Source organism: Arachis hypogaea, chromosome 1 (assembly GCF_003086295.3).
Source record: "Arachis hypogaea cultivar Tifrunner chromosome 1, arahy.Tifrunner.gnm2.J5K5, whole genome shotgun sequence".
Lineage (NCBI taxonomy): Eukaryota > Viridiplantae > Streptophyta > Magnoliopsida > Fabales > Fabaceae > Arachis > Arachis hypogaea.
This window is the reverse complement of record NC_092036.1, coordinates 39,614,424-39,629,358: the sequence shown is the minus strand read 5'-3', so window position 1 is coordinate 39,629,358 and position 14,935 is coordinate 39,614,424. Positions and strand designations below refer to the sequence as shown.

The 14,935-nt window shown below is 39.4% G+C and overlaps 1 non-coding gene across 1 annotated transcript; it reads right to left on the bottom strand.

The window, feature by feature from the left end:
- Positions 1–4,287: 4,287 nt before the first annotated feature.
- On the bottom strand, positions 4,288–4,391 carry LOC112714643 (small nucleolar RNA R71). The gene has a single exon (XR_003159316.1). It is a non-coding gene; the product is annotated as a small nucleolar RNA R71 (small nucleolar RNA).
- Positions 4,392–14,935: the final 10,544 nt, after the last annotated feature.

The following is a 14,935-nucleotide window of genomic DNA, read 5'->3' as shown; positions in this document are numbered from 1 at the left end:
TAAGAGCTCTGGACACCACTAACTGGGGACTTTAGCAAAGCTGAGTCACAATCTGAAAAGGTTCACCCAGTTATGTGTCTGTGGCATTTGTGTATCCGGTGGTAATACTGGAAGACAAAGTGCTTAGGGCCACAGCCAAGACTCATAAAGTAGCTGTGTTCAAGAATCAACATGCCTAACTAGGAAAGTCAATAACACTATCTGAAATTCTAAGTTCCTAGAGAAGCCAATCACTCTAAACTTCAAAGGAAAAAGTGAGATGCCAAAACTGTTCAGAAGCAAAAAGCTACAAGTCCCGCTCATCTAATTAAATTAATATTCATTGATATTTTGGACTTTATAGTATATTCTCTTCTTTTTATCCTATTTGATTTTCAGTTGCTTGGGGACAAGCAACAATTTAAGTTTGGTGTTGTGATGAGCGGATAATTTATACGCTTTTTGGCATTGTTTTCATATAGTTTTTAGTAAGTTTTAGCTACTTTTAGGGATGTTTTCATTAGTTTTTATGTTAAATTCACATTTCTGGACTTTACTATGAGTTTGTGTGTTTTTCTGTGATTTCAGGTAAATTCTGACTGAAATTGAGGGATTTGAGCAAAACTCTGAAGAAGGCTAACAAAAGGACTGCTGATGCTGTTGGATTCTGACCTCCCTGCACTCGAAATGGATTTTCTGGAGCTACAGAACTCCAATTGGCGCGCTCTCAACGGCGTTGGAAAGTAGACATCCAGAGCTTTCCAGCAATATATAATAGTCCATACTTTATTCGAAGAATGACGACGTAACTTGGCGTTGAACGCCAAGTACACGCTGCTGTCTGGAGTTAAACGCCAGAAAAACGTCATGATCCGGAGTTGAACGCCCAAAACACGTCATAACTCAGAGTTCAACGCCAAGATATGCCTTAGCACGTGAATTCATCAAGCTCAGCCCAAGCACACACCAAGTGGGCCCCGGAAGTGGATTTATGCATCAATTACTTACTCATGTAAACCCTAGTAGCTAGTCTAGTATATATAGGACATTTATCTATTGTATTAGACATCCTGGATTGTAAATTGAATCCTGTGATCACGTTAGAGAGGGCTGGCCATTCGGCCATGCCTGAACCTTTTGCTTATGTATTTTCAACGGTGGAGTTTCTGCACACCATAGATTAAGGGTGTGGAGCTCTGCTGTACCTCAAGTATTAATGAAATTCTATCTTCTTTTATTCAATTCTCTCTTATTCTTATTCCAAGATATTCATTCGTACCCAAGAACATGATGAATGTGATGAGTCAGATTACCCTCATTATCATTCTCACTTATGAATGCGCGTGATTGACAACCATGTCCGTTCTACATGCAACAGAGCTTGAATGCGTATCTCTTAGATTCCCCAACAGAATCTTCGTGGTATAAGTTAGATAGTTGGCGGCATTCATCTGGATCCGGAAAGTCCAACCTTGTCTGTGGTGTTCCGAGTAGGATCCTGGGAGTCCGAAAAGTCCAACCTTGTCTGTGGTGTTCCGAGTAGGATTCCGATCATGAATGACCGTGACGTGCTTCAAACTTTAACCTGCTGGGCGTTGGTGACAGACGCAAAAGAGGGATTCTATTCCAGTAGGAGCGGGAACCAACCGGTGATTAGCCGTACTGTGACAGAGTGCGTTGCATAGTTTTCACTGCGAGGATGGGATGTAGCCATCAGCCACGGGTGATGCCTCCAGACTGGTTAGCTGTGCGAGTGACAGCCGCACAGGTTATTTCCCCGTGAGGAATGAAAGTAGCCACAGTTGATGGTGAACCCCTATACAAAGCTTGCCATGGAAAGGAGTAAGAAGGATTGAGTAGAAGCAATGGAAGAGCAGGCATCCTTGAGCCATGCAGCAGCTGTATATACTTAAAAGATACCTCTACTAATGAATCTGCATAAGTGTTCTATCCCTTTTATTATTTATTTCTTTTTATTATTCCTATCCTCAAACCCATAAATAATGTTTAATTTGCCTGACTGAGATTTACAAGGTGACCATAGCTTGCTTCATACCAACAATCTCTGTGGATTCGACCCTTACTCACGTAAGGTTATTACTTGGACGACCCAGTACACTTGCTGGTTAGTTGAACGAGATTGTGAAGAAAATAAACAATGCCCTCAGAGTATACATCTTTTATAAATCCAATTACAAGAAAAAAGGGAATCACAATTTCGTCCACCAAGTTTTTGGCGCCGTTGCCGGGGATTGTTCGAGTATGGACAACTGACGGTTCATCTTGTTGCTCAGATTAGGTAATTTTCTTTTCAAAAATCTTTTTCAAAATTTTTTTTTCTTTTATTTTTCGTTTTCCCAAAAATGTTTTTCGAAAAAAATTATAAAAATACAAAAAAATTAGAAAATCATAAAAATCAAAAATATTTTGTGTTTCTTGTTTGAGTCTTGTGTTAATTTTTAAGTTTGGTGTCAATTGCATGCTTTTAAAATTTTTTCTTGCATTGTTTTCGAAAATCCATGCATTCATAGTGTTCTTCATGATCTTCAAGTTGTTCTTGACAAGTCCTCTTGTTTGATCTTGATGATTTCTTGTTTTGTGTCTTTTGTTGTTTTTCATGTGCATTTTTGCATTCATAATTTTCATGCATTAAAGATTTCTAAGTTTGGTGTCTTGCATGTTTTCTTTGCATCAAAAACTTTTCAAAATTATGTTCTTGATGTTCATCATGATCTTCATAGTGTTCTTGGTGTTCATCTTGACATTCATAGCATTCTTGCATGCATCTTGTGTCTTGATCCAAAATTTTCATGTTTTGGGTCATTTTTGTGTTTTTCATTCAATATTTAAAAATCAAAAATATCTTTTCCTTATTTTCCTCCAAAATTTCGAAATTTTGGGTTGACTTGGTCAAAAATTTTTAAAAATTAGTTGTTTCTTACAAGTCAAGTCAAAATTTCAATTTTAAAAATCTTATCTTTTCAAAATCTTTTTTCAAAAATCATATCTTTTTCATTTTTTTTTAATTTTCGAAAATTTCAAAAATATTTTTCAAAATATTTTCAAAATCTTTTTCTTATCTTTTTATCCAATTTTCGAAAAATTAGCTAACAATTAATGTGATTGGTTCAAAAATTTGAAGTTTGTTACTTTCTTGTTAAGAAAGGTTCAATCTTTAAATTCTAGAATCTTATCTTGTAGTTTCTTGTTAGTTAAGTAATTTTTAAAATTAAATCTTTTTTTTCAAATATCTTTTTCAAATATATCTTTTTATCTTTTATCTTATCTTTTTCAAAAATTTTATCTTTTTCAAAATTTGATTTCAAAATATCTTATCTAACCTCCTATCTTCTTATCTTTTTCAAAATTTGATTTCAAATCTTTTTCAATCAACTAACTAACTCCTTGTTTGTTTCTTATCTTTTTCAAAACCACCTAACTACTTTTCCCTCTCTAAATTTTCGAAAATTCTCCCCCTCTTTTTCAAAAATTCTTTTTAATTGTTTTAAATTCTAATTTTAATCTCATCTCATCTTTAATTTTCGAAAATCACTAACCATTTTTTCAAAATTATTTTCGAAAATTTCTCTTCTCTTTTCTTATTCTATTTAATTATTTAATTACTAACACTTCTCTTCACCTCTCTTCATCCAAATCCGAACCTCTTCCTTCATTCTTCTACCCCTTTCTTCTTCTACTAACATAAAGGAATCTCTATACTGTGACATAGAGTATTCCTCTTTCTTTTCTTGTTTTCTTCTCTTTCTTATGAGCAGGAACAAGGAAAAGGGCACTCTTGTTGAAGTTGATCCAGAACCTGAAAGGACTCTGAAGAGAAAATTAAGAGAAGCTAAATTACAACAATCCAGAAACAACCTTTCAGAAATTTTCGAACAAGAGAAGGAGATGGCAGCCGAAAATAATAATAATAATAATGCAAGGAGAATGCTTGGTGACTTCACAAAGCCAACATCCAAGTTTGATGGAAGAAGCATCTCCATTCCTGCCATTGGAGCCAATAACTTTGAGCTTAAGCCTCAACTAGTTGCATTAATGCAACAAAACTGCAAGTTTTATGGACTTCCATCTGAAGATCCTTATCAGTTCTTAACTGAATTCTTGTAGGTCTGTGATACTGTAAAGACGAATGGAGTTAATCCTGAAGTCCACAGACTTATGCTTTTCCCTTTTGCTGTAAGAGACAGAGCTAGAATATGGTTGGATTCACAACCTAAGGATAGCCTGGACTCCTGGGATAAGCTGGTCACTGCATTCTTAGATAAATTCTTTCCTCCTCAAAAGCTGAGCAAGCTGAGAGTGGATGTTCAAACTTTCAAACAAAAAGATGGTGAATCCCTCTATGAAGCTTGGGAAAGATACAAGCAGCTGACCAAGAGATGTCCATCTGACATGTTTTCAGAATGGACCCTATTAGATATATTCTATTATGGTCTCTCTGAATTTTCGAAAATGTCACTGGACCATTCTGCAGGTGGATCTATTCACCTGAAGAAAACGCCTGAAGAGGCTCAAGAACTCATTGACATGGTTGCAAACAACCAGTTCATGTATACCTCTGAGAGGAATTCCGTGAATACTGGGGTCCCTCAGGAGAAGGGAGTTCTTGAAATTGATGCTCTGAATGCCATACTGGCTCAGAACAAAGTGTTGACTCAACAGGTCAACATGATCTCTCAAAATCTGAATGGATTGCAACATGCATCCAACAGTACTAGAGAGGTAGCTTCTGAAGAAGCTTATGATCCTGAGAACCCTGCCATGGCAGAGGTTAATTATCTGGGTGAACCATATGGAAATACCTATAACCCATCATGGAGAAATCATCCAAATTTCTCCTGGAAGGATCAACAAAAACCTCAACAAGGGTTTAACAATGGTGGACGCAATAGGCTGAATCATAGTAAGCCATATCCATCATCTTCTCAGCAACAGACAGAGAACTCTGAACAAAATAATTCTAATTTAGCTAATATAGTCTCTGATCTGTCAAAGGCCACCTTCAGTTTCATGAATGAAACAAGATCCTCCATTAGAAATTTGGAGGCACAAGTAGGCCAGCTGAGTAAGAAAGTTATTGAAACTCCTCCCAGTATTCTCCCAAGTAATACAGAAGAGAATCCAAAAGGAGAGTGCAAAGCCATTGACTTAGTCAACATGGCCGAAAGCACAAAGGAGGAGGAGGACGAAAATCCTAGTGAGAAAGAACTCCTGGGACGTCCTCCAAGCAAAAAGGAGCTTCCTAATAAGGATCCTGAGGAATCTGAGGCTCACACAGAGACCATAGAGATTCCATTAAATCTCCTTCTGCCATTCATGAGCTCTGACTATTATTCATCCTCTGAAGAGGATGAAGATGTGACTAGTGAGCAAGTTGCTCAATATCTAGGAGCTATCATGAAACTGAATGCCAAGCTATTTGGTAATGAGACTTGGGAAAGTGAACCTCCCTTGCTCATTAGTGATTTGGATACTTGGATTCAGGAAACTCTACCTCAAAAGCGACAAGATCCTGGCAAGTTCTTGATACCTTGCACCATTGGCACCATGAGCTTTGAAAAAGCTCTGTGTGATCTTGGGTCAGGGATAAACCTTATGCCACTCTCTGTAATGGAGAAGCTAGGGATCATTGAGGTGCAACCTGCTTTGTTCTCACTGCAATTGGCAGATAAGTCAGTGAGACAAGCTCATGGGATAGTAGAGGACGTGCTTATGAAAGTTGAAGACTTTTACATCCCTGCTGATTTCCTAATCCTAGATACTAGGAAGGAAGATGATGAATGCATCATCCTAGGAAGACCTTTCCTAGCCACAGCAGAAGCTGTGATAGATGTCAACAGAGGAGAGTTAGTCCTTCAATTGAATGGAGAATACCTTGTGTTTCAAGCACATGGCAATCCCTCTGTGACAAAAGAGAGTAAGCATGAAGAGCTTCTCTCAGTTCAAAGTCAAGAAGAGCCCACACAGTCAAACTCTAAGTTTGGTGTTGTGAAGCCACAACCAAACTCTAAGTTTGGTGTTGGGACTAGACAACATTGACTTGATTGCTCTGTGGCTCCATGAGAGCCACTGTCAAGCTATTGACATTAAAGAAGCGCTTGTTGGGAGGCAACCCAATTTTATTTATCTAATTTTATTTTATTTTGTTTCTTTGTTATTTTTGTGTTTAATTAGGTACATGATCATGAGGAGTCACGAAAAAATCAAAAAAATTAAAAACAGAGTCAAAAACAGAAGAAAAAAATTTTTCACCCTGGAGGACGCACGGGCCGGCGTTCAGCGCCCAGAAGATGCATCTGGCGGGCGTTCAACGCCAGAACAGAGCATCTTCCTGGCGCTGAACGCCCAAAACAAGCAACATCCTGGCGTTTAACGCCAGGATGCGCACGCAGAGGACAATCTGGCGCTGAACGCCAGAAACAAGCTTGAAACTGGCGTTCAACGCCAGAATCAAGCATCACATGGGCGTTTAACGCCCAGAACATGCACCAATGGGCGTTTGAACGCCAGAATGGTGCATGAAGGCAATTTACACGCCTATAGGGTGAAGGAATGGTATTTCTTTTCACCTCAGGACCTGTGGACCCCACAGGATCCCCACCTCAGGACCTGTGGACCCCACAGGATCCCCGCCTACCTTTTCTTTTAATCCTATTCACACTCTCCTAATCCAAATCTCATTCTCAATGTCACCCTTCCCAAAAACCTTCACCAATCACATCAATTTCTCTTCCCAATTACCCCATGCACCATTCACATCAACCTCCTCTTCCCCATAAACCCCACCTACCCCCACTACATTCAAATTCAATTTCCCACCCATTCCCACCCAAATTGGCCGAAACCTAACCCTCCCCCCACCCTATAAATACCTCTCCTTTCTTCTTCATTTTCACACAACACTACCCACTCTTCTCTCACATAGCCGAACCCACTTCTCTCCCTCTCTTCCAAATTCTCTTCTTCTTCTTCTTCTACTCTTCTTTTCTTTTTGCTCGAGGACGAGCAAATTTTAAGTTTGGTGTGGTAATAAGCCTAGCTTTTTATTTTTCATTCACCATCAATGGCACCCAAGACCGGAGTTTCCTCAAGAAAAGGAAAAGGGAAGGCAAAAGCTTCCACGTCCGAATCATGGGAAAAGGAGAGATTCATCTCCAAGAGCCACCAAGACCACTTCTATGATGTTGTGGCAAAGAAGAGGGTGATCCCTGAGGTCCCCTTCAAGCTCAAAAAGAATGAGTATCCGGAAATCCAACATGAGATCCAAAGAAGAGGGTGGGAAGTCATAACCAACCCCATTCAACAAGTCGGATTATTGATGGTTCAAGAGTTCTATGCTAATGCATGGATCACAAGGAACCATGATCAAAGTATGAACCCGAATCCAAAGAACTATCTCACAATGGTTCGGGGGAAATACTTAGATTTCAGTCCGGAAAATGTGAGGTTGGCGTTTCATCTACCCATGATGCAAGGTGATGAACGCCCCTACACAAGGAGGGTCAACTTCAATCAAAGGTTGGACCAAGTCCTAATGGACATTTGTGTGGAAGGCGCCCAATGGAGAGTAGACTCCAAAGGCAAACCAGTCCAACTAAGAAGACTGGACCTCAAGCCTGTAGCTAGAGGATGGCTGGAGTTCATCCAAAGATCCATCATCCCTACAAGCAACCGATCTGAAGTTACTGTGGATCGGGCAATCATGATTCATAGCATCATGATTGGAGAGGAAGTAGAGGTTCATGAAGTCATAGCCAATGAACTCTACAAAATAGCTGACAAGCCTTCATACATGGCACGGCTAGCCTTCCCCCACCTCATATGCCATCTATGTTATTCAGCTGGAGTTATCATAGATGGAGATGTCTCCATTGAAGAAGACAAGCCCATCACCAAGAAAAGGATGGAGCAAACAAGGGAAGTCCCTCACGGCCCCCAAGGAGAACATGAGGAAGTTCATCAACAAATGCCTCATGGAATGCACTTTCCTCCCAACAACTATTGGGAGCAACTCAGTACCTCCTTAGAAGACTTGAGCCAAAACGTGGAACAACTAAGGGTGGAACACCATGAACACGCCCTCACTCTCCAAGAAATAAGAGAAGATCAAAGAGCTATGAGAGAGGAGCAACAAAGGCAAGGAAGGGACATAGAAGAGTTGAAGAACATCATTGGTCCTTCAAGAAGAAGACGCCACTAGAGGTGGATTCATTCCTTGTTCTTTATTTTCTTTCTGTTTTCGGTTTTTAAGTGTTATGTTTATCTATGTTTTTGTGTTTCTACTTCATGATCATTAGTGTGTAACCATGCCTTAAAGCTATGAATAAAATCCATTAGTCTTTCACCTCTCTTAAAAGAAAAATGTTTTAATTCAAAAGAACAAGAAGTACATAATTTTCGAAATTATTAGTGAATTTAATTTAATTATATTGATGTGGTGGCAATAATTTTTGTTTTCTGAATGAATGCTTGAACAGTGCATATTTTTGATCTTGTTGTTTATGAGTGTTAAAATTGTTGGCTCTTGAAAGAATGATGAACAAAGAGAAATGTTATTGATGAACTGAAAAATTCATGAATTGATTCTTGAAGCAAGAAAAAGCAGTGAAAAAAAAAAAGAAAAAAAAGTGGCGAAAAAAAAAATAGAAAGAAAAAGCAAGCAGAAAAAGCCAATAGCCCTTAAAACCAAAAGGCAAGGGTAGCAAGGATCCAAGGCTTTGAGCATCAATGGATAGGAGGGCCCAAGGAAATAAAATCCAGGCCTAAGCGGCTAAATCAAGCTGTCCCTAACCATGTGCTTGTGTCATGAAGGTCCAAGTGAAAAGCTTGAGACTGAGTGGTTAAAGTCGTGATCCAAATCAAAAGAGTGTGCTTAAGAGCTCTGGACACCACTAACTGGGGACTTTAGCAAAGCTGAGTCACAATCTGAAAAGGTTCACCCAGTTATGTGTCTGTGGCATTTGTGTATCCGGTGGTAATACTGGAAGACAAAGTGCTTAGGGCCACAGCCAAGACTCATAAAGTAGCTGTGTTCAAGAATCAACATGCCTAACTAGGAAAGTCAATAACACTATCTGAAATTCTAAGTTCCTAGAGAAGCCAATCACTCTAAACTTCAAAGGAAAAAGTGAGATGCCAAAACTGTTCAGAAGCAAAAAGCTACAAGTCCCGCTCATCTAATTAAATTAATATTCATTGATATTTTGGACTTTATAGTATATTCTCTTCTTTTTATCCTATTTGATTTTCAGTTGCTTGGGGACAAGCAACAATTTAAGTTTGGTGTTGTGATGAGCGGATAATTTATACGCTTTTTGGCATTGTTTTCATATAGTTTTTAGTAAGTTTTAGCTACTTTTAGGGATGTTTTCATTAGTTTTTATGTTAAATTCACATTTCTGGACTTTACTATGAGTTTGTGTGTTTTTCTGTGATTTCAGGTAAATTCTGACTGAAATTGAGGGATTTGAGCAAAACTCTGAAGAAGGCTAACAAAAGGACTGCTGATGCTGTTGGATTCTGACCTCCCTGCACTCGAAATGGATTTTCTGGAGCTACAGAACTCCAATTGGCGCGCTCTCAACGGCGTTGGAAAGTAGACATCCAGAGCTTTCCAGCAATATATAATAGTCCATACTTTATTCGAAGAATGACGACGTAACTTGGCGTTGAACGCCAAGTACACGCTGCTGTCTGGAGTTAAACGCCAGAAAAACGTCATGATCCGGAGTTGAACGCCCAAAACACGTCATAACTCAGAGTTCAACGCCAAGATATGCCTTAGCACGTGAATTCATCAAGCTCAGCCCAAGCACACACCAAGTGGGCCCCGGAAGTGGATTTATGCATCAATTACTTACTCATGTAAACCCTAGTAGCTAGTCTAGTATATATAGGACATTTATCTATTGTATTAGACATCCTGGATTGTAAATTGAATCCTGTGATCACGTTAGAGAGGGCTGGCCATTCGGCCATGCCTGAACCTTTTGCTTATGTATTTTCAACGGTGGAGTTTCTGCACACCATAGATTAAGGGTGTGGAGCTCTGCTGTACCTCAGGTATTAATGAAATTCTATCTTCTTTTATTCAATTCTCTCTTATTCTTATTCCAAGATATTCATTCGTACCCAAGAACATGATGAATGTGATGAGTCAGATTACCCTCATTATCATTCTCACTTATGAATGCGCGTGATTGACAACCATGTCCGTTCTACATGCAACAGAGCTTGAATGCGTATCTCTTAGATTCCCCAACAGAATCTTCGTGGTATAAGTTAGATAGTTGGCGGCATTCATCTGGATCCGGAAAGTCCAACCTTGTCTGTGGTGTTCCGAGTAGGATCCTGGGAGTCCGAAAAGTCCAACCTTGTCTGTGGTGTTCCGAGTAGGATTCCGATCATGAATGACCGTGACGTGCTTCAAACTTTAACCTGCTGGGCGTTGGTGACAGACGCAAAAGAGGGATTCTATTCCAGTAGGAGCGGGAACCAACCGGTGATTAGCCGTACTGTGACAGAGTGCGTTGCATAGTTTTCACTGCGAGGATGGGATGTAGCCATCAGCCACGGGTGATGCCTCCAGACTGGTTAGCTGTGCGAGTGACAGCCGCACAGGTTATTTCCCCGTGAGGAATGAAAGTAGCCACAGTTGATGGTGAACCCCTATACAAAGCTTGCCATGGAAAGGAGTAAGAAGGATTGAGTAGAAGCAATGGAAGAGCAGGCATCCTTGAGCCATGCAGCAGCTGTATATACTTAAAAGATACCTCTACTAATGAATCTGCATAAGTGTTCTATCCCTGTTATTATTTATTTCTTTTTATTATTCCTATCCTCAAACCCATAAATAATGTTTAATTTGCCTGACTGAGATTTACAAGGTGACCATAGCTTGCTTCATACCAACAATCTCTGTGGATTCGACCCTTACTCACGTAAGGTTATTACTTGGACGACCCAGTACACTTGCTGGTTAGTTGAACGAGATTGTGAAGAAAATAAACAATGCCCTCAGAGTATACATCTTTTATAAATCCAATTACAAGAAAAAAGGGAATCACAATTTCGTCCACCAAGTTTTTGGCGCCGTCCCGCCAAAAACTTGGTGGACGAAATTGTATCTCTTTATGGAATATGATAATAGAGCTGGTCCAAGATCAACTTCGTTCAAATAACCAGCAAGTGTACTGGGTCGTCCAAGTAATACCTTACGTGAGTAAGGGTCGAATCCACAGAGATTATTGGTTTGAAGCAATCAATATTTATTTTATTAGTCTTAGTCAGGATATCAATAGGATTATTTGGATTTATTTGTAAAAAGCCAAACTGCAAATTTCATAAAATTGTAAGTTAAAATAATAGAGTTACTTGATTTTCAGTACTGGGGAATATGTCTGAGTTTTGGAGATGCTTTGCCCTCTGACTTCAACTCTTCCTTGAAATCCTCTTCTCACACGCAGGTTCCTTCCATGGCAAGCTCTATGTAGGGTGTCACCGTTGTCAATGGCTACTTCCCATCCTCGCAGTGAAAACTATGCACGCACTCTGTCACAGTACGGCTAATCACCGGTTGGTTCCCGCTCCTACTGGAATAGAATCACTCTTTTGCGTCTGTCACTAACGCCCAGCAGGTTAAAGTTTGAAGCACGTCACAGTCATTCAATCCCGGAATCCTACTCGGAATACCACAGACAAGGTTTAGACTTTCCGGATTCTCATGAATGCCGCCATCAATCCGGCTTATACCACGAAGATTCTGTTGGGGAATCTAAGAGATATTCATTCAATCTGATGTAGAACGGAGGTGGTTGTCAGGCACACGTTCATGGGTTGAGGAAGGTGATGAGTGTCACGGATCATCACCTTCTCCACGGTTAAGCGCGAATAAACATCTTAGATAAGAACAAGCGTGTTTGAATGGAAAACAAAGGAATTGTATTAAATCATCGAGACGCTGCAGAGCTCCTCACCCCCAACAATGGAGTTTAGAGACTCATGCCGTCACAAAGTATGTAATTCAGATCTGAAAATGTCATGAGGTACAAGATAAGTCTGTAAAAGTTGTTTAAATAGTAAACTAGTACCCTAGGTTTACAGGAAATGAATAAACTAAGATAATTGGTGCAGAAATCCACTTCTGGGGCCCACTTGGTGTGTGCTGGGGCTGAGACTAAAGCTTTTCACGTGTGGAGGCCTTTCTTGGCGTCAAACTTCAGGTTGTGACGTGTTTTGGGCGTCCAACTCCGGATAATGACGTTTTTCTGGCGTTTAACTCCAGACAGCAGCATGAACTTGGCGTTTAACGCCAAGTTACGTCGTCTATCCTCGCTCAAAGTATGGACTATTATATATTGCTGGAAAGCCCTGGATGTCTACTTTCCAACGCCGTTGAGAGCGCGCCAATTGGACTCATGTAGCTCCAGAAAATCTATTTCGAGTGCAGGGAGGTCAGGATCCAACAGCATCAGCAGTCCTTTTTCAGCCTAAGTCAGATTTTTGCTCAGCTCCCTCAATTTCAGCCAGAAAATATCTGAAATCACAGAAAAACACACAAACTCATAGTAAAGTCCAGAAATATGATTTTTGCCTAAAAACTAATATTATTCTACTAAAAACTAACTAAAACATGCTAAAATCTACATGAAATTACCCCCAAAAAGTGTATAAAATATCCGCTCATCACAACACCAAACTTAAACTGTTGCTTGTCCTCAAGCAACTAGATAAATAAAATAGGTTTTAACAGAAATAAAGAAGCAATAATATCTCAGAGTTTTAAGTGAAGCTCAGATTCTTATTAGATGAGCGGGGCTTGTAGCTTTTTGCCTCTGAATAGTTTTGGCATCTCACTTTATCCTTTGAAATTCAGAATGGTTGGCATCCATAGGAACTCAGAATTCAGATAGTGTTATTGACTCTCCTAGTTTAGTATGTTGATTCTTGAACACAGCTACTTTTATGAGTCTTGGCCGTGGCCCTAAGCACTTTGTTTTCCAGTATTACCACCGGATACACAAATGCCACAGACACATAACTGGGTGAACCTTTTCAGATTGTGACTCAGCTTTGCTAGAGTCCCCAGTTAGAGGTGTCCAGAGCTCTTAAGCACACTCTTTTTGCCTTGGATCATGACTTTAACCACTCAGTCTCAAGCTTTTCACTTGGACCTTCATGACACAAGCACATGGTTAGGGACAGCTTGATTTAGCCGCTTAGGCCTGGATTTTATTTCCTTGGGCCCTCCTATCCATTGATGCTCAAAGCCTTGGATCCTTTTTACCCTTGCCTTTTGGTTTTAAGGGCTATTGGTTTTTTTCTGCTTGCTTTTTCTTTTTCTTTCTATTTTTTTTTCGCCACTTTTTTTTTCACAAGCTTTTGCTTTTTTCACTGCTTTTTCTTGCTTCAAGAATCAATTTCATGATTTTTCAGATCATCAATAACATTTCTCTTTGTTCATCATTCTTTCAAGAGCCAACAATTTTAACATTCATAAACAACAAGATCAAAAATATGCACTGTTCAAGCATTCATTCAGAAGACAAAAAGTATTGCCACCACATATAAATAATTAGAATTTTCCTTATTAAGAACTCGAAAAAAATTAAATTGCCTCTTTATTCTACAAATCTACTATTTTATTCATGTTTGATGATGATGGGAAAAATAAATTATAGCTTAATTGGAAATAAAATCAAAATAGACATACTAATTACTACTACTACTATATAACTTCTAAGGTAAAATCCTATAATCATACTATCACAGAGTTAAAGCTGGAATTAGAACTTAACAACCTGTATTTTGGGAAGTGGATGTTCCTCTAGTCTGTGGGGTGCCTTCAAGAATTAATTTCTGACGCTTCAGCTCCCTTAAGTTCACATCCTTGCTCTTCCTGTTCTCTTAGGTGCCATGATCTTAATGAGTTTTAGCTCAGTGATCATGGCAAATCACACCAAACTTAGAGGTTTGCTTGTCCTCAAGCAAAAGAAAGGAAAGGAGAGGAGTAGAAGGAAAGGCATTTTTCAAATAAAGATAAGATGAGTTGAAAAAGATATGAGAAGAAATTAAAAATATTTGAAAGAGAATTGGATTGGAAAAAGATTTATGTTTATGAGTTAAGATACATTTGATATTTTTGAAAAAGGGATTTTAGAAATTAGGGTTCTTTAGAAAACCAATTTGATTTTGAAGGATGACATTTTGAAACATGTTTATGCAAGAAATCATGAATTGAAACATAAAAATTTTGAAAAAATGCAAAGAAAAATGAAATTGTACCTCCTCCCACCATCCTGGCGTTAAACGCCCACATGGTGCATGGTTTGGGCGTTTAACGCCCAGATGTTGCTTCTCCTGGGCGTTCAACGCCCATGTGATGCTTCTTCCTGGCGTTTAACGCCAGGAGGTCCTTCTTTACTGGGCGTTTTTCTAAACGCCCAGAATGCTAGCAGATTGGCGTTAAACGCCCAGAAGGTGCATCTTTCTGGCGTTTAACGCCCAGAAGATGCTTCTTCTTGGCGTTTAACGCCCAGAAAGCTACCCTTACTGGCGTTAAACGCCCAGTGGGTGCTTCTTTTGGGCGTTCAACGCCCAAAATGTTTCTCACTGGCTTTTTCACGCCAGTGAGCTTCCAAATTTTCCTGTAACTCTGTGACTTCAACCAATTGCTATTTCACCTTTTGAAGATACTGTAGCATCTACCTGTAAAACGAATAAAATTAAATTTTGTGATTGGCTGGGTTGCCTCCCAGCAAGCGCTTCTTTAATGTCATTAGCTGGACTATTACTGAGCTTTTAATCAAGTCTCAGTTTTGAGCATTCTTGCTCAAAATTGCCTTCAAGATAGTGTTTAACTCTCTGTCCATTGACAATGAACTTTTTGTTAGATTCATTATCCTGAAGCTCTACGTATCCATATGGTGATACACTTGTG